Genomic DNA, 23249 nt, shown 5'->3' on the forward strand with positions numbered 1-23249 from the left:
GGGTAATATTGTTTGTCAAGGGATATTTCCAGACCTGAACCAATGGGCCTTTGAAAAGATTATGCAATTGCATGGTATATCCATACATACCGTTACAATCTCTCCAGACTGGGGTGGCTCTTGCACATAGCATCACATACAAATTTGCAGAGACAAAAGCACGGCTTTGTCAGACTATCAGGGCATGAATATTTTTTTATTCTGTACAAATACTTTTTTCCTACAGATTTAGAGAAATATTTTAATAAAACACAAATAAGTGTGAAAGAGATTTTTACAGTAGGATATCAGTAGTATCATTACAAATCCAAAGACAAGAAGCTGGTTTTGACATTCCAGGTGTTAAGTGGGTGAGAACCTGAGCTGCAGTCTGGAAAGAGGATGTTCTGTGGAGCCTGACCCATGCAGGGTCCTGTTGCTGTCCAGAACCTTTGGTTCATTGCAAGACTGAGTCTGAAATCTTTTTGGAGTTCACTGGGAAGTGAAATTCACATATTTTACCAACAGGTTTAATTTGTCTTTCAAAGTTATATTTTCATGGGAAAATTAGTTTTCTATCAATTATTTAATAACAATTGTCACAAAATATAGAATCATGCCCTGCTCCAAAGAAAAGAGATTGAAAGGTTTCCACATACTATGGTAACTGAGTCATTCAGCAAATTGCACTTTGAAAACTTTTGTTGAAATAATTAGTTATGCTAAACAAGCATGATTTTTTTTTTTTAATGTAGTGGAATGAAAACCAACACCACAACAAAAAGTAACATTTATTATCTTTCTTCTTCCTTGTATTGACTCACTGGAAGAAAACAGATGGGGACTGTGGAGATGCTTCAGACTAACCCTCGCAGTGTTGAACAAGGTGAGAAGTAGGCAGACATCTGAAAAGCATTGCAGAAGTCAATAGCAAATGTCACTTGAGATTTAGATCCCTTGTCAGACACTGTCATTCTTGCACTTCCTGAAACACCATGTTCTGAAGGATTTGCTCTATAAATATGGCCAGTCTCAACATGGTCTGCGAGGACTCTCCGGGGGTATGATCACGGGCTCCCACGGCTGAGCCAGGCTGATCTTCAGGAATGCCAGTAGAGGGCAGAGACTTCCAATGCATTGGGAAGATTTCTCTACTGCTAAGGAATATCTAACTATGTTCTTTTTATCAGTGAGGATTTTAGTTGTGCCCACAGCCTCTATTGAGAGGCTCATTCCCCTTTCTTGCTTTATTGCTCCCAGTCCAAGCTTTCTGGCCTTTTCTACACCAAGCACATGCAGCCTATTCCATATAACACTTCCAGAAACAATTCCATCAGCTTCAAACAAAACAATCCATAAATGACAACAAACCCCAACGAACAACAGCAGCAACAACAACACACAGACACATAGAAAAAAAATACAAAAAAAGCCAGTGCTGTGATGAGAGTCCCGCTGCAGGGTGTAGCATTACTATTGACGTGTTATCAGCAAGTGGAGTGTCAATCAATATTCTGTAACAGAGATTTAAGGGCTTGGACACAATAGGAAAAGAAAGAGATTATTTAATTGCTGTACTGCACATAAGGATTATACGAATTTCCTAACCATACCAAAAGAACCAGTATCTGTTCAGGCTGGACTGGTATTAACAAAGAGACAGAATTTGGAGACGAGGGATTTTGAATATAAAAGTTTTAAGTCCTTTGCCTGTGAAATGAAGGAATAGATAATATTTTTAAAAAATGCTCTTTAGGAGGTTAAAAGAAGTAGCAAGCCCCACGACTCATTTCTATATTCATTATCCAGTACCTTCTGTAGATAAAAACTAGACCACTAATCATAGTATTTTCCTTGTATGAACTTCTTCCTGAACACTGTTATTAAATAAAAATTACAACATTCTTACAAATGGAAAGCGTAGAAAAGCCTTAAGATTGGAGGCCTTGGTTTCTATTTCTATTCCTGCTTTGACTAGTGGTCTGGTGGAAGAGTTTGAATACATCTCTGCATCTGCACCTCATATCCCAAATATATGAGAGACCATTTTAAAGTGCTTTGAGATCTGCTGATGAAAATCAGAACATTTGAATGAAATGCAGTTATCTCAGTGAGTACAATAATAGAAGCTCAAAATACCTCTTTTGTTCATTGAAGTTAATGTAAAATTTTGACCTCAAGCCAAAGTCATATCACTTTGCTACCAGTCATATTTGGTGATTTGCAGAAGAAGTACTATGCCAAGGACTGTCTCAGCCAGGAAGTTTGTCCAAACTGTGTATCTGGTAGTAGACAGTTGTATTTTCTCTCCAGTACAACAGGTGTTAATTTTTAATGACTATCACAACTGGAATTTAAAAATACAGTGTTGATTTTCATTTTGAACAAACCAATTGCTCTTTCTATCAATGTACCTCAGTGAGACAGGGCTGAGGAAATTATACAAGTGTGCCCCATATCAATTCTGGATCCACATGAATTAGTGTGATGGTTTAATTTTTAATTTAAACCAATACACAAATATTACCTGAAAGCAAAGAGTGTCTTTGGCCCCCAAGAAGTTATTTTTTTCCCATTGCTGTGGTTCTTCTCATATGCTCAGACACACAGATTTTTCTCCATCCTTCATGTGAAGAATGACCAGGCTTTTAAAATGCCAGCTGCTAGTTATCAAAATCAGTGCACACTATCCCAGGCAGCAGGGCATAGCTATGTATGTCCTAAGTAAGTGCCTCATGCGTACAATTTTGCACAAATCAAACAAAGCAGCCCATAATCCAGCAGGGGTTAATGATCTACTTTATCCACATTACCTGATAAATATCTTTCACGTGGCTAAATTTTGTTAATAACAAATTTTCTTTCTCCTTACAACCCCCCAGAAAACTTCCTATTTGCAAATTCAGGCCCATCTTCAACCAAAGTGTTATCCTGCAAGGCTTTACACCATCTGTATAGTTAGCATGTAGGAAAACCACGCTATTAGCAATATGAGGCTTCACAGACGTGTAAAAACATGTATCCTACCCCCTCCCCAGTCTCAACTTCCCTTGTTTTTCCTGTGGATTACAGTCTCAGCCCAAATTTGCTCAGAGAGGTGTCAGGCAGTATAGGAGGTTGAAGTGCTGTGCTCCTAATGGTTTTCTCCTCCACTTTGCCTCCTGGTTTTCCTACTACTCTGTCCGCTGGGGCTCCTGCTTTTGCCACTTTGCCATGGCGTGGGTTGAAAGACTTGTCTGATGCAATTGCAGGCATACACCAAGTTCCTGCTGTTGGAGGGGGTTTGTCATTGTGCTGGTAGGGAAAAAGAGCATAAGCCATGCTTAGCATACAAATATCTTGAGTGCTGTAGAAAAAGGCATGAAAATTATGTGCAAGATACATGGAGCGGGGAGGACAGGTTATTAATGATGTTTAGCTGGCATGCAGTCATGAATTCACTTAAACATTTTTTTCTTGGTGGCTATTAGGAAGGGCCAAGTGGTGTATGCCCTTGTAGTCATCAGATGGTATAAAATACTGTTTGAAGGGGCAAGGACAGTTTCCCAGCTCTTTCTGTGGCTGCTCACTGGGCACTGGGTACAGCAGGCACCTGGGCAGCCCTGCAACATGCCCAGACATGTGACTTCTGTAGACCCTGGTCACCAGGGCTAAACAAACAGGTGATTTCAAAACAACAGAGGTGGATAAAAGTATCTTTCTGAGAGCAAGAGTTGAATTTTCAGACATGGGAATAGTTAATTGTTTCATGAGGATCTTATTTGAAACACTTTAAAATTGAAACAAAACAAGAGTTGTCACTCTTGAAGTGTCCACTATTCATTTCCAACTGAGAGCTGAGTTTTCAAATTAACATCTTCTCCTTAACTCTTGTGCCTTTAATTAGTAACTTGCCAAACCCACTGGATTTCAGATAAGGGGATACACCTCCTGTTTTTTTAACATCTGATTTTACAATTCTTAAATGGTTTAAGTCAATACGTTCTATTCAGAAAAAAGATATTAGGTTCATCTGCTGTTACAAACATCTGCTACAACAAAATTTCTTGGTAAACACCTTCAGGATTAAGGCTTTCTTAAAACTGTAGCATATTTGAGCTACATTTCATCATTTCATGTATTAATTTCACCTGAACCATAGTCAACAGGGAACAGATGAAGACAGAGCAACTGCTTTGTTCATGGCTGCATTATGTGGATTTCGTGCAGAGAGCCTGAATATAGCTAAACATGTCATAATTAGGAAAATTCCTAATGTTTAGGGGTTTTTTCCTATAATGATTTTTCACCGAGGGTGGTATTTACAGGGTAATTTTGAAGTTCAGCAGGAAAAAAGAGGGATTGATCTTGAGTAGTTTTGTTCCACTTACTCTTTGTTAAACTTATTATTCTTTGTTCTATTTTTTTTTTTTTGGGATCTCAATCAAAACCAATTTAAATGAGGCATGATTACAGCCACTGTGATTATAGGTTCTTTGGATTGCTGAACAAAGTGGGAGTGTTAATAAAAGATGGTCTCTGATGAGGGTGAACTCATGCTAGAGCTTTATATTACAGTCTATTCTGGCGCAGAACAAGTGGGAACAGTAGTGGAGGATCATGGTGATACAGAAGACTGGGATAAAACGAATGAGTGAAATGAGAAGAACACATAAGGATACGAGGAAGAGGGGGTTGCTCTTCAAACTAAAAGTAAAGATACAAGCCCATAACACCAGCACATAGCAAGAAGTGGAGCTGTGCAACACTCCTGTTCTTATGCTGAGTAACAAAGCAAAACTAGCATTGTACTAACACTAATTGGCATCACTAATTTGGTGTGGTGGTATCAACATCATACTGAAGAATCAGCATTCTAGGCAAAGAAGCAAATCATGGATTTATGACCAAGAGGGGAAAAACACTTGAGAGGTGAATTCGAGTTAAGAATTAGCTAAAGCAGACATGAATATTAACAAGGTATTTTCTTCTGTTTCTTGACTTTTTCCATATTCAGGGAATGTGTTCTTTATGCAGTCATGAAAAATATAAACTAACTTGGAAATGTCCATTATAGGAGAAATTATCAACCAGGTGAAAGAAATTTATCTGTGCCATCAAAAAAGATGAAATTTTAACCCCTGAATTGTATTTCCTGAACAAACAAGTCTATCCTGTGTTGCTAACCTCAGAAAACAACCCTCTGCTAGACTGTTAGATAGATAAGAAAGTGGTTAGATGGTTATATCCAGAGGGAAAAGTGATGGCTTTGGGGTGACCTAATTGCGGTCTTCCAGTAACTGAAGGAGTGTACAAGTAAGATGGAGAGAGACTGTTTTCAAGAACATGTAAAGGACATGTAAATAGAACAAGGGAGAACGGTTTCAAATTGAAAGAGAGTAGGTTTAGATATTCTTCCCTATAAGGGTGATGAGGCACTGGAACAGGTTGTCCAGAGAAGTCGTGGATGCCCCAGCCCTGGAAGTGTTCAAGGCTAGGCTGGATGAAGCTCTGAGCAACCTGGTCTAGTGGAAGGTGTCCCTGCCCATGGCTGGGGTGTTAGAACTGTGATTCTGTGATTCTATAACTGTATGATCTTTAAGACCCCTTCCAGCCCAGGCTGTTCCATGATTCTATGATTCTCGTTGTGGTAATGCAGACCTCCTAAATGTGTGTCATGAATTACACTGTCTGTTTTTCATACATAGGCAGAACAGCCCACTATTTTGATGGGAGTCTTCGTCAACCATACAAAATTAATATTAAAAGACTATCAGGTGCTTAAAGGTGGCATAAGTTGCGATTTGGATGAAAACATATAATATGGTTTAACTGAACCCAAGGGAAACAAATAGGTTTTCATTCTACGTCCTTCTGCTTGTACTAGGAGAAGGAACATCTGTAACACCACTTCAGAAATTAAAAATGTGGTTCTTTTCACTGTCAGCATCTTCTGTTTCTCTGAGTAGTTACAATTTCTGTGGGGAAACTAGAGGCAAAAGAACAACTTAGTGGAAGGAGTGGGTGAGACAGAAGATAATGCCTAAGATTGGGACATTGTGACCTATAAAGTTAATTGGCTAGTGGGAGGGATGTAGAAAATGGAAGACAAAGTCTAGGATCATTCTGCAGCTGGAAGTCAAGTCCACCTCTACAATTTTCCACCACAGCCTTTTACCACTCTTCTTGTTCTCAGTTACCTCCAGGCTAATTTCAATAATAGCAGCCTCCCCACTATGTCTCCTGCTATTGCCCTGCTTCTCTGCATCCCTCTTTTATTTTAAGGAGTGTAAGAGATGAAGTTCAGTCTCCATTCAGTTCTTTCCACTTTTCAAAGTGTCTCAGTCTGAAGAGACTAGAATGTTTGATAAAGAGGATGAGTTATGAGATAGACCAAACTCCTCTCTCTCAGCAATTGTAAATTCAAAATTAAGAGGCTTTAATTGAGGAAGTGTGGAAAAAACAGAAGAAATAACAACCCTTTATTAAAAGATATATGTATGTTGGCAAAAACAGTAACAGAACACAAAAAAACTAGACAGTAATCCTAGAAAAAAAAAAAAGGTCTGGATGAATACTTCTCTGTCCTTTAGCACAGTCCTAATCGCGGCCTGCAGGGGGCGCTGTTGGATCGCTGGAGGTGCAGGGCCTGCAGTTCCCTGTCGCGGCCTGCAGGGGGCGCTGTTGGGCTCTGTCGGTCACCACGCAGGGAGGGGGCCCGGGGGGAAAGGGAGGGCGGTCCCGGACCGCGGGAGAAGCCGAGGAGGAAATGGGGGACCCTTCCCTCAGTGGGAGGAAAAAGGGAAGGGAAGCAGTTCACTCCCACGAGACTCACCGCTGTCCCAGGTGACGGCATCTCAAAACTCCTCCCTTCTCTCTCGCGGGCACACAACTCTCCAATGAAACACAGCAAATCCGGGGAGCGGGATAGCCAGGCAAGTCGAAGCCAGCAGTCCGAGCTGACCAGGATGAGAAGCCAAAAAAAAAACCAGACCCCCAGTCCCTCTCCCCAAATGCCTGCACGCAGACCCCCGTCTCCCTCTGAGAGCCAACTCTGTAGTCTGACCCTCCCCTCTCCGAGCAGAGCCAGCCACCTCCCAGCCTCTCTGATGGGCCATCAGCGAGGAATGCAGTCTGGCGAGCTAGTTCTTTTGTAAAGCTAATTACCTCCCTTCCCCCTTTTCCACTCAAACTTTGTCTTTCCTACAGTGGGGGGGGGGGGGGCAGGGGAAAGAAAAATTCTCCTGAATTTCTAACCTATAACAAGAAGACATTCAGATAGCTTGCCATAACCAGTATGAAATATCACAAGGGGGAAGACTCTGAATGTAGATATCAATGCTTCAGTGCTTGCCATTGGTCATGAAACTGGCCTTTTGAGTTTTAGTGCCCTGAGGAGAATGTTCTCTACTGTTTCCAGCTTAATAACCTGAAGTTGTAAAATGTTTCACGGCAAGTGCAGTGAAAATGAAACTACAAAATGTCCAGTTCATTGTTACTCACAATCAATCTTACCCTGTCAAGAGCCCCATCTCTGTAGCCATTTGAAGCCATTATTTGAAAGCCAAGTTGTCTTCCATTCACTGAAAAGTTAGTGTTGGAAAGCTAAACATTTCATTGGTAAATTTTTGGCTAATCAGATGTTCCTTGTCAAGTGAACTAGTGTAAGACAAAGTTGGTTGTACAAGTTCCAAATCAGATTTTTGCTGTGTTAGTGTAACATGTGTGATTCTTTTTAGCACTGATTTTAGGCATGCCACAGTGAAACACCTTAAAAAAGGTATGCTTCTACCTTTACAAAGTCCTGAAATCCCTATAGATCCTAACCCTGAATATGGTTTAGTGGTCTCCACTGTCACCCAGTCCAGCCAGATATTTCTGACTGTAATACAGACTGGTTTTAAATTAACCCAGGTACGGCAAAAGTGCAGGCATCATAGGTCAAGGTTCAGTCTGAGCTATTTACTCTGCTTTAAAACAGTTAAAAAGAAGTAATAAAAATGCATCTGTCATCATCATGGCTAGGCTTCATGAACGAAGATTTGGGAAGGGCTCTACCCACAAGCACGCTGGTGGCTAAAAAGGCCAATACGAGATAGGCATGGCCAGTTGCAAAAGGCACAGCAGAAAGACTCCTTAGGTGGTATATTCTGCAAGGCATGATTCTTTCTGCGTAGTCTTTTCTCCTCAAGAGTGATCCTGCAGGCGTTCTCAAAAGCGTCAGCAGCGTTATAGATGGTGTGTCTCCAGGCCTCCCGATTGGAGGCCAGAGTAGACCAGTTATGGTGATCAATATGGCCAAGGCTGAGATGTTGTTTCAGGGAATCCTTGTATCTTTGTATCTTCTCTTCGGGGCTCCTCTCATGCGGCAGCCAGTGGCAATGCACCTGGAAACCTAAAATGTCTCTCAGAGGCTCACACTGGTCAGAAAGGAATAGGACCAAAAAAAAATATGCTTATTCAGTTCATTTTTATTTTGGGTACAGTTGGACAACAGTGTCTCAATTAGTGTCTCAAGTTAGCATGCCTGTTTCTGTCCCGCTGTACCTCTTCCTTGCTCTTCTAGTGCTTGATTCTAAAATTCTTTCCCAAAATGCTCTGTACTGCTCACTGTTGGAAACAGAACACCAAGACAGATGGACTTTGGCTGTGGTGTAATACACTAGTTCTTATATTTTTTTGCATTTTTACAGCTTGCTACGATACAGACAGGTTGAACCTGGACATTAGAATAAGGTTCCAATCATTAGATCTATGAGATTTTGGAAAGCCTTCTCAGTGGAATTAGAGAAAGGCAAAATACTGTCCTGTCTTCTAGATGGAACTTGTTAAATTTATAAGTATTGTGTGATGTGACATGTGACATGAGGGGTAAGCTTTACTAATCATAGGAGCTTTCTTCATTCCAATGCTTTTTTTATTTAAAACACCCACAATATTCTGCTCCTTAGGAGTCTCTTTTGCACCTCTGGAAACCAGGAATAAGGCTGTTTAAAGATGATGAGATGAGTGCTGGCAGTGGAGATAGCAACAATCTGCCTTTCTCTTGAGAGTAAAACAACAGGATATATTGCCATTTGATGGCAGATGTCAAGAGTCATGGAAATTACAGATTAAAAATAATTTATGTAGGAAACAGATTTTACATCTCCCGACTTCTATTTTGAAAGAGTGTCACATTAAAGTACCATCACATAAATGCATCATGGGAACAAAGAATATGAGAAAGGCTGTGCACTAACAGTGACCTACATCCTGGGGCATACCAAAGCCTCAGCATCAGACAACATCTTCAGAGTGGCCATTTAACTGTCAGCCACATGATTTGTAGCTGGATGCAGTAAGGACTGAAAATGCAGTATGTTAGGCACACATATAGAGGGGAAAAAAAGCAAAATAAATTGGCATCACTGAAGTTTTAATTCAGATTTGAACTTGAAAAGGGGGAATTCCCACTCACACAACTCATTTCTCTAATTGTGAGTTGTTTGTTAGGAAGGGCTTGGTTTTTTTCTCCTTCCACTGAAGGAAAAAAAAGTACAGATATGAAACACAAGTTCAAAATAAGTGCCACATAAAGGGGAGCACAGTATCTCTGTTGCCTGTAGACTATCAACTTAAACAGACAGAGATTAACTCTGAGCTAAGGCAGGAGTCACAGCCTATGAACCAGTCCCGGCCCTCGAGAAACAGCAGTTTTTTTATAATTAGTGTCTCTTCCATCTTTAAACTATTTGAGGTTCTTCTTGCTGATTCTGCTCAACTGCATCAGTATAAGCCCTATGATCACTGGCTTTCAGGTGTCTCTTCAAGCCTATCCCTGCAGTGCCTTTCTTTTTGTGGTTCTGCTCTTGCCTTGTGGAGTGCAGGACAGAGTTGTGCAGGGAGGGGGAACCAGCAGCATGGAAATGTGTTTCTGGCTCTGCCTGCTGAGGAGAGGGAAACTGAAATTCTGATGTGATGTAACATCAGTACTGGTTTTCTCTTTTCAAAGGACACCTGCTCTGTGTTCAAGAATGTTGGGGGAGCAGCCACCCGTATGCGGGCAGACACTTAAGAGTTGGGAGCACAAACAGCTGTTATGTTGAAGATATCTGTGGGAGAACTTGAAGACCACTGATTCTTGTTGACTACTTTATGACATTTCTATGATATTTCTGGTGCTGCAATTGTTGTGGCTGGTCATGCAGTATCTGATTGTAACAGCATGTCTGCTGTGCCCATGGAGTAAACAGCTGTATTGTATTTGGGTAGCATGTCTTGTCCTTGACAAAAAACACTGGTTGAATTAGTTGTTTCTCTAAGGTCAGGAGATAGGATTCAGAAAAAAAAAGAAGAAAAGCTTCAGTACTTAGAAAAATCCAAGCAGATGTTATTGCATTTCTCCATGAAATAGATCTGCTGTTGCTGGTGTTCTGAATGATGGCTTACAATCATGAAGAAAACTGTTTAGTTTCGATCACAGGTGAAGAGTGTCTAAGTTCCCTACCTTTAGTCCTTAAAGACAGGAGCTGCTCTGTTACTTTACTGGCAATTTTTTAACCATCCCTCCTATTATCAATAACCTGAGAGACAAGCAGCAAGCATTTTCTTCCCTCTGCCATTCACAGTTTTTTCAGACACAGATAAATGTAAATTATAACCTGTTCTGTGAGCCTAAAATTTCCCTCTAGCATGGCCCTTTAAACCTTTATTCCCCCTCAAATTGAGATCCCTAAAACACATGTATAGAAATGAAACTGCTGAGGTGACAAAACCACAGTTCCAAACAGCCTTTATGTTTACTTAATGATCTGAAAATCTTGCTTATTGTCTCTTCAGGTGAATAGAAGGAGTGCTAGTGTGAAGACAGGATGAGTTTGAGGATGCAATGAGCTTGAGGAGTGCAGGAGGCACCATCAATAGCTCTTCTGTTTAATGATCAGCTAGCACCAATTTCTTTTCATGGAGTTCAACAGTAACTTCCTCTCTTATTCCAGATTAATCATTTCAAAAAACTTCTTGGTGGGAAAATATAGGATTGGTGGTGGATAGATGTTAATCTTGGAATTTTTTCTTACAGACTTACATGGCTTCACTATTCCATCCACCATGTACTTTTTCTTCTAGGTGTACTTTGTAATATTTGCATGGACACAGTTTTTACTATAAACCTTCTTGAAATGAAGAGGTCAAATCCTATTTGGATACTATAACTTTGTGGGAAACTTAAATTTTTCATTACCTTCACAGAATCACAGAGTCGTTAGGGTTGGGAGGGACCTCTGGAGATCTAGTCCAACTCCCCTGCCAAGGCAGGATCACCTAGAGCAGATTACACAGGAACATGTCCAGGTGGGTTTTGGATGACTCCAGAGAGAGAGAGACTCCATGACCTCCCTGGGCAGCCTTTTCCAGTGCTCTGCCACTCTCATTGTAGAAGTTCTTCTTCATGTTGAGATGGAATTCTTGTGTTCTAATTTATGGTCATTGCTCCTTGTTGCCTTTTTTGAAGATGGGAGTAAACTTGGCATTCCTCCAGTTGTCAGACATCTCTCCTGTTCTCCATGATTTTTTGGAGATGATGGAGAGTGGCTTAACAACATCTCCAGCTTCCTCAGCACCCATGGGTGCATCCCATCAGGGCCCATTGATTTACAGATGTTAAGTCTGCCTAGGTAATCTCTAATCCAGCCATCTACAACTGAGGGGAAGTATTCCTTTCTCCAGCATTTCTCTCTTGCCTCCAAGGTCTGGGACGACTCAGGCCTGGCCTCAGCAGTAAAGACCGAGGCAAAGAAGGAATTCAGCAATTTCACCTTCTCTGTGTCTTCCAGAACACCCTTTTGATTCAGCAGCAGCCCCATGTTTTTGCTCTTCTTCCTTTTGCTGCTGATGTACTTGTAGAAGCCCTTCTTGTTGTCCTTGATATCCCTTGCCAGACTCAATTCCAAGGGGGCCTTGACCTTCCTCAACACATCCTTGAATACTCTGATGTTCCTACAGTCTTCCCTTGTGGGCTGTCCCTTCTTCTACATCCTATACATTTCTTTCTTCCCTTTGAGATTTGCTAGAAGCTCCTTGCTCACCCATGCAGGTCTCCTACCCCCATTGCTCAATTCCTTTGTCATGGGAGTACCCTGATCTTAAGCTCTGAGGAAGTGATGTTTAAATACTGACCATCTCTCTCTGACCCCTGTTATCTTCTAGAGCCCTAACCCATGGGATTCCTCTAGGGGTACTTATTATTTAGTTACTGATGACTAAAATGAGCTTTCATAAAATCATACAATGGTTTGAGTTGGAAGGGATGTTAAAGCCCATCCAGTTCCAGTCCCCAGCCATGGGCAGGAACTACCACACAGCATAAGGAAACTATGGATTTCATCTGCTAATGATCAGATGTTACTGTGTAGGCATGTATTTATCAATTAAAAAGCCCCAAGGCACCAATTTATATATCATGGCAGTAAAAATATGTGGGGAGGCAAATAAAGCAGGAACAGGGATGTTGAGTTAAGGGTTAAGAGGGAACTTCATTTACATACACTAGGACAAATATACTGTATTTCAAAGCAGTAATTCATGACTGAAGGTTCACTGGTTATCTATATGAGAATCAAAGCAAGAAGTTTTCTTCAAAGGTATCTTAGAAGTCCAAGACAAGAAGTCTTTGGGAAGGATTTAATCAGATCCTACAGCAGGGTGGTTCTGGTCCAAGTACAAAAATAAAATCACTAATTTTCATATAAACAGACACTCTCTAAATAATTTTAACATAATTGCAGAGTCTCACATGTATTGAAAGATTTCAAAAATGAGATGGATCCATGCACACAAATTGACACAAAAAAATTCAGGTTTTATTTTGAAGATTTGATTATTTATCTCAAATGCACAATGGAGGTTCTGCTTTGGACATCTCTTTTCTGCAATTGTATTCAGTAGTTAACTTGATCTACCAAAGCCAGTTATCTTTTTAGAGGTATTGCAGAACAGTCTATTTTAAGAAAGAGAGAAAGAAAAGGCAAGAGTAGGATCAGATGCTTTTTAAAAGCTCATTTAGGGAAAAGAAAAGGTAATTTAATACTTTGTAATGTCTAAAAGGCTTGATTTAAGGCAAAATTACTAGCCAGTTTAGATTATTTTAGCACTAATGGAATGAAATTCTCCTTTTTTTTTATAGTTAAGTCTGTAATGAGGAGATTCAAGCTGACTTAAAGTAGTAAATAGATTATAAGTGCATTTTGTGAAATTAGAGAAAAGATACTTTATTTTTATGTATATTACATTTAACTATCAAACTGCTTTCAAAAATTCTTCTTTCAGATAAGGAAAAACCCGTCCTCTGCCTTTACTTCTACATAATGTTTTTGATGCGTAAATGTACATAAAAATTGGACAACAATACGAATGTATGTGTGAGGAAATTTTATTGTACACTCTTTCTTCCTTTATAAAAAGAGAGGAAATGGGGAAAATGCAGTAAAAAAATGCAAATAGTTAATGGGAAATTTAATCGTGACTAAACCAAATTTGGTTTCCTATAAGAAACATAGACGGAAAAAATTACCATCTGTTTCACTGAGAAGTGCTGAAACTTGTCTTTTTAGCTAGTTGAAAAAATAACTTGAAATAGTTGAAAAAATTATAAAATAGTCATCTTCTTTATTTCAAAAGATTAATCATCTTTAGGATGTGGTTTCCTCCTTTCATGGCATAGGAGGAAAACAGCGATACTGCTCAATGTCAATACATAGGATCCAAATGCTCTTCTAGACTACTGTGTCTTTGAAAATACACTTTATCTGAATGTTGGCAATCCAAAGATTGCATGAAATATTAAGTTAATGTGGATTTACAGTCTGCCAAGTATAAAATAGAAGAAAAAAATACTGAATAAACATTTTTGTTTGCATAATAGAAGTACTGTGCCAAATTACAACAAACTTAAGAAAGTCATTTAGTCACACTAGATAAAAGAATTATTTTTCTTATATTCACCCAGTGGCAAAATGATATGTAATCTCTGTCTCTGTCTGGAAGACCTATCAACTTGTGTTCCAACTCTATGCATTCCTTTTTAGTACTTTGTACTAAACTCCTGTCAGTGTTTATGTGAACCTTTTCCAGTATCATCAACATCAGTGACATTGTTCAAATGGCAGCAATATCAGTACAGTTATTAGCAGGTTCCTTATATTCACTACATACACATAATTTTCTTTGCTGTTCAGTGCTGTCAGCCATAATCTGGCAAAGATTGCAGATTGATGCCACAGAGTTTCATGAGATATGTTTTTCATTTCACTGATTATAAAATCATTTGTCTTCTCATTGACTTGTGTTTTCTTTTTGACTATGCAGAGTTAGGACTAAGGAATGCAACAAAAGGAGAAGAGAGGAAAGAATGGATGGGAGTGGATACTGGGGGGTTGTTTTTCAAGTGGGACGGATTAGTGGAGTAAAACCTCTTGTAGAATCTCCCTAAACAAAGAAGGATTCATCCACATTACACCACAAGAATTTCCTCCCCACTCGGCCTTTCACTCCCCTACAAATCTTCCTTCAGTTTGCTTAAGAAAGGAATGTTTTTTTGCTTTTCTTGTGGTAGGTATGTGGATCTATCTGTGTATGGACAGCACTATTTTATACTAAATTTCAAAAAGCTTTGGAATAGGAAAAGAGGGATTTTAGCCAGACTTAACAGGCACCATTCAGCCAACAATAGAAAACAGTGGTTTAGAATATGAACAAGGCTGTACCTGTCCAGCACATGGTCACAGAACAAGTGAAGTGCACCAAGGAGTCCTGATTCTTCTCAGGGAGTCTTGATTCTTCATTAGCCTTCATTTAGGCATAAACACTACTTCTGCACTTATAGAGCAAGAGGTGTTAAGTTGCTAAGGATCATGTTGGAACACTGTATTTTATGGGCTTTAACTGGCTTTGCTGGGAGTCTGTATGTGCACAACCAAAAATAACCTTGCACCCTAAACTCTTAATTTAAAAGGTTGTCTATGCATGATAAAGAGAAAATAATTCCTGAAATATTTAATTAGAATAATATATTTTAAGAAAACAAAACCAAAATATTTTTGGCATTTTCTTATTCCTCACAACCTGTGGGCAATATGCAAGTAGTACGTGACTGAATATTTAATTGCTGGCATATTAAAAAACTTTGAAAAAGTAGAGCTTATTAGGGAATGGTCTATAAAAATTAGTTTAATTTGTGCAAATGCAAGGATTTTTTAACTGTTTAATAGGATAGATTGGAGTTTAATAGAGAGAAAATGCTATTTTCATTCTCCCTTGTTATTAAATGGTGTTGTCTCCCTTCCTGTTAAGCTTAGTATGTTATTCTCTGTTACATTGTAGAAATCATGAAAATATCCTACTGAAACTACTCCAGGTTCTTTTTTTCTTCGTCATGACTATGAGGTCAAATAACACCAAAAACCTGTTCAATGAGCAATATGAAAACCTGTTAACATTAATTCAAGGAGACGGTTCAGCCTGAAATGTATGAGACAAAACCATTCATTTTGCCACTCTAAAAATTGCACATTTTACTTGTTAATGTACTATATGCAGGAGATGTAGCTATGGAAGTGTTCAAATTCTTAATACTCTTTCTGGCTTTGAAATGTAATTAATTGTTTATTAATAATTAGGCACCCAAAATAATGGAAACGCATAACAACATGTACAAAAATCTGAGAATCTTAAAATAATCACGAGTAATAAATTAATTTGATAGAACATCTTTCCAGACTTTTAATTGCATTTATAACCTGTTTACAACAAAGGTATAATGTTTACTCAAACAATGGCAGCAAAATCGCAATGCTGATTTCACAAACATGGGAAGGGTAAAACTTGTTTTTTTCCCTTGGCTGCCACTTGGGCTTGTCTGCTCTTCTGCTCAGTTTGGGGAACAACCAGTGGTGTGCTGCCATAAATGTCTGAAGGAACAGCAATGGTGCAGGTTGGATCTGTTACATACATAAAGGGAAGTTATTTTCTTTAAATTTGACAGTCTTTGAGGTCATTATGGGAACACGTGTGTGCCGGTCTGCCAGTACCGTGCACTTTTCCTGTAGTATCACCAACCTTTATTTTTTCCCTCTTAGGTATACCTTTGATTTATGATTTTTCAGTGTTATGTCAAAATTATTTCAATAAAAGGTCCTGCTGGGTCCAGATTGCTTGCACTGTGCTCTTCTGATTTGACATAAACAGACATTCAGGACTGAATAGCTGTCTTGCCATCACTGCAGGCTTTCACTGTAAATATAACAATTTCAACAAGGGCTGAATTACTCTTCCTTTAAGCACGCCTGCTTTCTATTTCATGTATTACTGACAATCTACTAAGGAAGAAAATTGCAGTCAAAAATCATGGCAATTCAGGTTGCCACAGGATAGAGAAAGCAACCATATAAAACGTTAATTATCACAGTACGTGGAAGAAAAATTTACTCAAATTTCCCTCAAACTGAAGAGTAATGCTTTGCACAGTGTTACTTCTGGGCTAATGCTGAAATGAGCTTTGGAAAGTAAATCAATGAGTAAAGACATAATACAGTAGATTTATGTATGCTGTCAGTTTCTAGGCAATATAATTATTGTCAGTTTTCTGCCTCTAGCTACTTTCTTAGCTTCTGGGAATAATGAGAGAATGTGTTCAGCCATGTGACATTCTTTCCTTTGCTGAGCTAACCGCTGTTTCCCTTGTGGTGAATCTTGCATTTTAAAGAGCTCTCACACATTCTTCCTTGAGAATTTTGTAAAATACCATGTGACAAAAACCCATTTTACAATATTGTAGCTAAAGTGGCTTTCCATATCACATAGGTTGCTGAGAAATCAATGTCAAGCTTGGATCCACAGCAATGCATTGCCTTAAATAAACTGCAAGTCAAAAGATGCAATCCCTCAGCTTTACAGAAAGCTGCAGAATGACCATATGATAGATGGGTTTGATTCATCATGACAATGTACTGCACAGTCAATCCCTTCTGAATATTATTTATTAGGAATGTTTTTGCTTTATTCCCTTTCTGCTTGTTGTCCTCTCTTTACACCGTTAGCCCAGAATGATCCCAGATCCCACAGTTTAAATGACTCTCCTTAACATCAGTCTTAATCTGACTATGAGAGCTGATGAAATACCCTAATGTGAAGTCTGTAAGGTTAGCAGTTGTTTAGTCTTTAACTGTTTCAGAGAAGAAAGAGTGTTTTTTCCAGTTTGTAGACTTGATCTCGGACAAGAGAAGCGACATTTTCTAAAGCTTTTTTTCATGCTTCTTTTAAATTAAATGACAGTGAGGATTGCTCTTGTTTTGTAATTCTGTGGCACTGTGAGATATGACTGGTTAAACCCGTGGCACTGCAATTTGAATGTGCAGAGTCATATTGGTAAAAATGATAAGTAGCTTTCATTATCACTGCTATGTTCTGTCTTGCCTTTCTTATAGGCTCATGCATTTTGGATCAAAGTATTCACAGAGGTGTATGCCTAACTAAAAATGCATCTTTGTATCAGGAAAAATGTTCAGGCCTGACTGCTGATTCTTAGTAAGAAAGGAAAAGCGATATATCTTTTGTAGTCTGGGGTTTACTGAGCACAAGGGATGTGATCAGTAACATCTGAGGTCAGACTAACTGGTTTCAGCTGCTGACTGTAGAATTAATGATGTCCCTGTTTCATTGGAGGGAGGCAGGGGAAAACCAACAAAATTACTTGTTATCTCTAAGAACTGTATCTGAGAGAATTTTTTTTGAATCTGGATTTTTTTGTTTGTTTGTGTGTAAAAGAGATTGACTTGTCCCCTTTCATTCCTGCTAAGAAGTGACTCTATTGTCATTTTAGTTAATTTATATTACAAACTAGGAATGCAATGAAAACACTTTGGGAAATGGAAATGTGATCTTAAAACTTTCTTTCAAATTTTGTGAAAAAGAGATTATATCTCATTAACATTTTTCATATTTGTGACTTTATGGGAATTAATAATAATTTCTATAAATGATAGAACTTAATGAAAATTTAGTGCTAAAATACAGAAATTTTCCAAAATCTTTCCTGTTGTTTTAATAAGAGCTGGCTGGAAATTAAAAAGCTAGGTCAAAATCAGACAAAGTACCCCAAAGATTTATTTAAGCTATAAAGTTATCATTCTGTAGGATAAATGTGCAGAAAAGTAGTCAGTTGGTAGAAATAAATCTTTTACGCTTTACAGACTGAGAAATAGTTTTACCTATAGTATACCTGTAACACACACTTGGGGTGCAAACATGGTATCAGTGCTCAAAAAGTCTGTGATAGCTTAATATAGCAAATGTAAAGTTAATGTTGTGGGGTAACATTCCACAGAAGTACTTGATGTGTCAGTGGATTACTGCATTGGAGATTACACAAGGTTCTTAATTCTGGTTAACAAAGTAATTAATAGAATTTCTTTTCCTTGGTAAAAGGGTGTGTTAAACCAGGATTAAAATGCGCTATTTGGAGTAATTTTAAGATATTTGTGCAGTAGTATTAGAGAGAATAAGAATAATAATAAAAGGATAAGTTTCATTTTGTCAGCCACACAAGAAGAATTGTGGGTTCATGTCTTTTCATGAGAAATAGACAAAGGTTTCAAGGGACTATAAACCAACATTTAGGTGACTACAGTAATGAGCTGTTCATAAACAGCCCAAAAACTCAAGAGATATCTAACCTGGGCAGAAGTTAGCTTATAAACTCTCTGAATTTACTCATCCCTGTGAGTTCTCTATATCAGAAGAAAGTTTTCAGGAAAAAAAAGAGGAAAAACTATTTAAAGAACAACAAGCTTTTGAAATACTTTTCTTACATATAAAATACACAGAATATATATATTTATTTAAAGAAACATGGAAAACTGAGAAAAGATTGGGGTTTTTTTGAGGACTTTCGAAATTTAGCTCTGATGCAACATGCACCCTTGCTATAAATATGGCAAAAGGAGAATTTGTGGGCCTGATTTAGCTTTAGCACCTCATTTGCTTATTTCTTCAGTTTCATTCAGGCTGCATCAGTTTCCTGATCTAGTTCCAAATGTGGCCCACAGAAGATGGTGCTGGTCAAACTGAGATGGACCATATCCTGCAGGACAAGAGTATTTTAAGTCATTGCTACTGCTCTATTTTGTGAATAACACAACATTTATAACAAGAACTGTTTTCCATGATAATTAATACAGTGTGTCTCACTGAAATTGAGAATTTCATTGCAGTTCAGGTTCAGAGTGGAATATCCCTGTGCTACATTTCTTCAAATACCTCCAGTAGATAGTATTTGACACTGGCTGCTGGAACCAGGAGATGATAGAAATTTTAGTGGCAAATGCAAAGGTTGATCAAGGCACAGAATAAACTGGAAACAAGCAATCACTGCCACTCTTTTCCCACATTCCCATGGCAGCTGAATAATCTTGTGATATAGCACTGACTTTCCCCATTCTTCCTTTTTTCTTTTAACATATAAAATTGTTAGCTGCTGTACCTGTGGACAAAAAACCTCCACATTTGAATCTAAATTGAACTGAAGTTAAACAGAGGTCAGAAGGAAGCCTAGAATAGTAGGTCTGAGAAGAGTGAATTGCCTGGTCCCCGTGGACTCTGCCTGGAATAGCTTCACCACCCTTCTGGGATTCTTTTGGGTATACCTGTGCAGCACAGGTAACATGGCACTGAAGAGTTGATTTTTGTCTGCCTTGAGAGTGTTGTCAGAAACAGTGGAGAATTAAGTAGCTGTCAAGGTCCTTTGTTCACCTTAAATAACCCACCACAGCAACTCATAACTGGTTGCAAAAGCCAGCCTACAGTGGCTTTTTCCTTTTCTTTTGTCAGTGTAACCCAGGCAGCTTACAGAAAAACGAGAAATAGTGAAGAATACATTATGGTATTAGACAATAAGCTGCTGAAAATTGTCGAGCTAATTAAAACTTCACAAAGTTTTTTAAATATCTGATGAGGCTATTTTTGTATGTCATATTAAGACAGTAACAAATTATTTGAAACCATAAAATTAAGAAAAATTTACATTTTTAGATTTTTTTTTCAGTTCCTTACTATTTTTTTTTTTGTTAACATAAAAAGGCAATTGATAGAAATCCAACAATTTTAGACTCCAAAATAAAATTACATCACCTGTTGAAGTTTTTATGCAATATTATTCTACCATTACTGCTTAGAAGTTTTACTGTAATAATAAATTTCATGTGTATCAGTCCAAGATGCTGCTATGTTCGTTTGATTACTACTGATGCGAAGGGTTTGTGGATTATGATCCTTTCATTTTTATTAGTTTTTTTTCTGAACATGCGGTGCACTGTTTTGTTTTTGGAAATTAGTTATGAAAAGTGTTTGTCATGCACCTAGAACAATTAATTATCTAATAAAGCTACTCACATATCTTTAACTATGCTAAAATGTTAGCTTATTTCTTGAACATGGTTTTTTCTTTATATATTCCTACTGTGATTGCAGTAGCCACTGGCACCTACCATGTATGGCAAAGTCCCCCTGTAAGAAATGTCACACTCATCCATTTTTAGGATGGGCTAAAGTTCCTTACAATGTCAAATCTAATAATTTCACCCAATTTTTGTTGCTAGCTTATGTTAAATCATAGCCTTTATGATTTGTACTTTTAAATGCAGTCTTCCTGCTTGTATGGCCATATTATTTGTTTTAGATACCAGTTTGAGTTCTCCCAGAAGAATCTATGATCCTCTGAACTCCGTCTTTGAGAAACTTGTCTTCAGTCTTATCCAAACCTGATTTTTATGTGTCTCTGGAGTCGGCACAATAAGTGTCGGCTGTCTTATTGTAGGACATGCAATTTTATATAGTTACAGAAAAGTATTTCTGGTAAATAAAAAACAGTGTATGTCATTTGGAAGATAAGAAATCTAGAAAACTCATAAGGAATCCAAGGACAATAGGGGAGAAACTCAAAGCTAATGATAATGAGGGGTTAGAGAAATCCTAGTGGTGCTATAGATCTATTACCAACTGGAGATAATTTAATCATTAATAATTATATAGAAGATGTAGAAATATTCAGAAAGACTTTCTGTTCTGCACTTGGAAAGCCATCTGTTTGCATTCCATGAGGATAAGAAAGTACTTTCCAAGGCACACATAGTCATTAAAGGATAAACGCTTTTAGAGTTGCAGATCATTTGTACCAAACAGTCTTTAAAGAACTAAAAAAACATCTGGCATGCTGGTAAGATATTTAATAAATCTTGAAGTACTACACAAAATTCAGAAAAGCCGAAGGGAGAAAACGTAAATATTAAAAGAAAAAGGACAAGTTAGATAAGGTAGCCTATGGTACTGTGTTTAGATAGATGGAAAAGTGGATACAGAAACGTAACGGTCTATAATTTTGTTTTTCTCCATGAATCAAAAGGTTTCATCATCTGGAAGTAGAAACTGGAAGATTAATATTAGAAAAAATTTTAATAGGAGAAGTGATTAAGCCATTGCAAAACAAATACGAAGAGAAGGTGTGGATATTGCATGAGTTGAAGTCCTCAGATCAAAGTCATATACCTTTTTGGGAGGTATGTTTGAGTCAACAACAGCTTAAGGATTCCATATTAAATTTGGTACATGGACTGTACATCACAGAGATCAAATCTGATAATCTAATGGCTGATAACTCTCCTGGGTTTTGACTTTAACAATATATCAGGAGCTTCCACTGTATTTCAAGCTGGGAAACTGATCTGAGCATTATGTGAACATGATGTGTCTGTTCACGCTGGGGGTAATAAAGGTAGACACCCAATTTATCTTAAAATAACCTTTGCATCATATTCTTCAGTTATAATTTTCATAATGTTTCTCATCAGACAAGAAATTTTCTTTTCCTGAAAATATGTAAATATATATGTGTATGTATGTATATTTGTATATATGCATTTCTTCACGTAAAAAATACAGCATGGAAAACTGTTAAAAAATTAAAAAGAGAAAAAGCTTTCAGGGGAAATATTTCTGACTTTCTACAGAGTGCTGTGACACACAGAGCACTGAAATAATACCTCCAGTATAGGTTTCCCTTTAAAGTGGGAGATTGATGCAACACCTACTCACTGCAACAGGATGGTGGGGTTTTGAAAGTTTACAGATCACATCTGACAATCACCAAATAAATATTAAATACTGGGGGAAAGGGAATATATGGTTTTAATACATGGGATAGTATTTGAAGAAGGTCTTGTGTACCCAAATTTTTTCCAATGGTGCTGAAATTATGATATACGTATTATTACATTACCTCATTGTAATATGTGCAGTAATGTATAATATATTTAATACCTTTAATTGCTGGCAAATCAATTGGTTCTAAAAAGTATTAACTCTTGTCACAATCCTTGTCTTACTTATATTCTTAAACCTTCCTTGGTTACAGCAACTCTGTTCCTAAGCACAAGTTCTGTAAGCATCAGAGTTCAAAGAAAGGGGAGAGAAGATGTATAATATCTTACAGTGACCACATTCTAGTGTGAGACTATTCAACTCAGTAAATTGTTTCAAATATATTGTAGATGGATGTATTCTTGCCTACATTTTTTGGTTCAGTTTTGGCTTCTCTTTCATAACACAACTGTTCTCCCTAGTTCATAAAATGTCAAGGTCAAAGAGAGGTGAAGCTGAATGGTGCTGGGAATCTGAGATGCAAATAAGTTTCAGATAATCCATGTGATGCTCAGAGGCCATCTAGTTTCACAGAGCCATTAGCATTCAGGGACGCTCATTAGCACTCAGGCAGCCAGTCAGGATGCATTAGCAAAATGAGATGTGTTGATTAAAGTTACAAATTATGTGTTGAATGTTTAGACTTCAAGCCATGGTAGCTTAACATTTAAGAGAGTATCTTTCTGTATTTTCACGATAAAAAATGTTGTCTCCTGATTTTCAGTGGATTTTTTTGTATGTGTGAGAATGTTTGCATGTTTGTGTGTATAGGAGGAGAAAAAAATGAAAGCAATGATGGGAAGAGAAGGTGAGAAGTTAATGCAATTTCAGTATTTGATGTTTTGTGTAAATATCTGAAAATCTTACAGTTAGTACCGCCACTGCTCCGATAGTAAAGAAAAAGTGAAATAAGATTAAAAGTACTAAAGCGACTAGGAAGATTCTAACCTATCTTACCCTATGTAGTGCCCTGAAAGAGAGACCTAACATTGTTTAGACACAAGTATCCCATTGATTTAATGAGATGTAGAAACTAACAATCCAAAAAATTTTGACTCAGCATG

This window comes from Pipra filicauda, unplaced genomic scaffold, assembly GCF_003945595.2.
Source record: "Pipra filicauda isolate LSUMZ 115617 unplaced genomic scaffold, ASM394559v2 scaffold502_size411320_pilon, whole genome shotgun sequence".
Taxonomy (NCBI): domain Eukaryota; kingdom Metazoa; phylum Chordata; class Aves; order Passeriformes; family Pipridae; genus Pipra; species Pipra filicauda.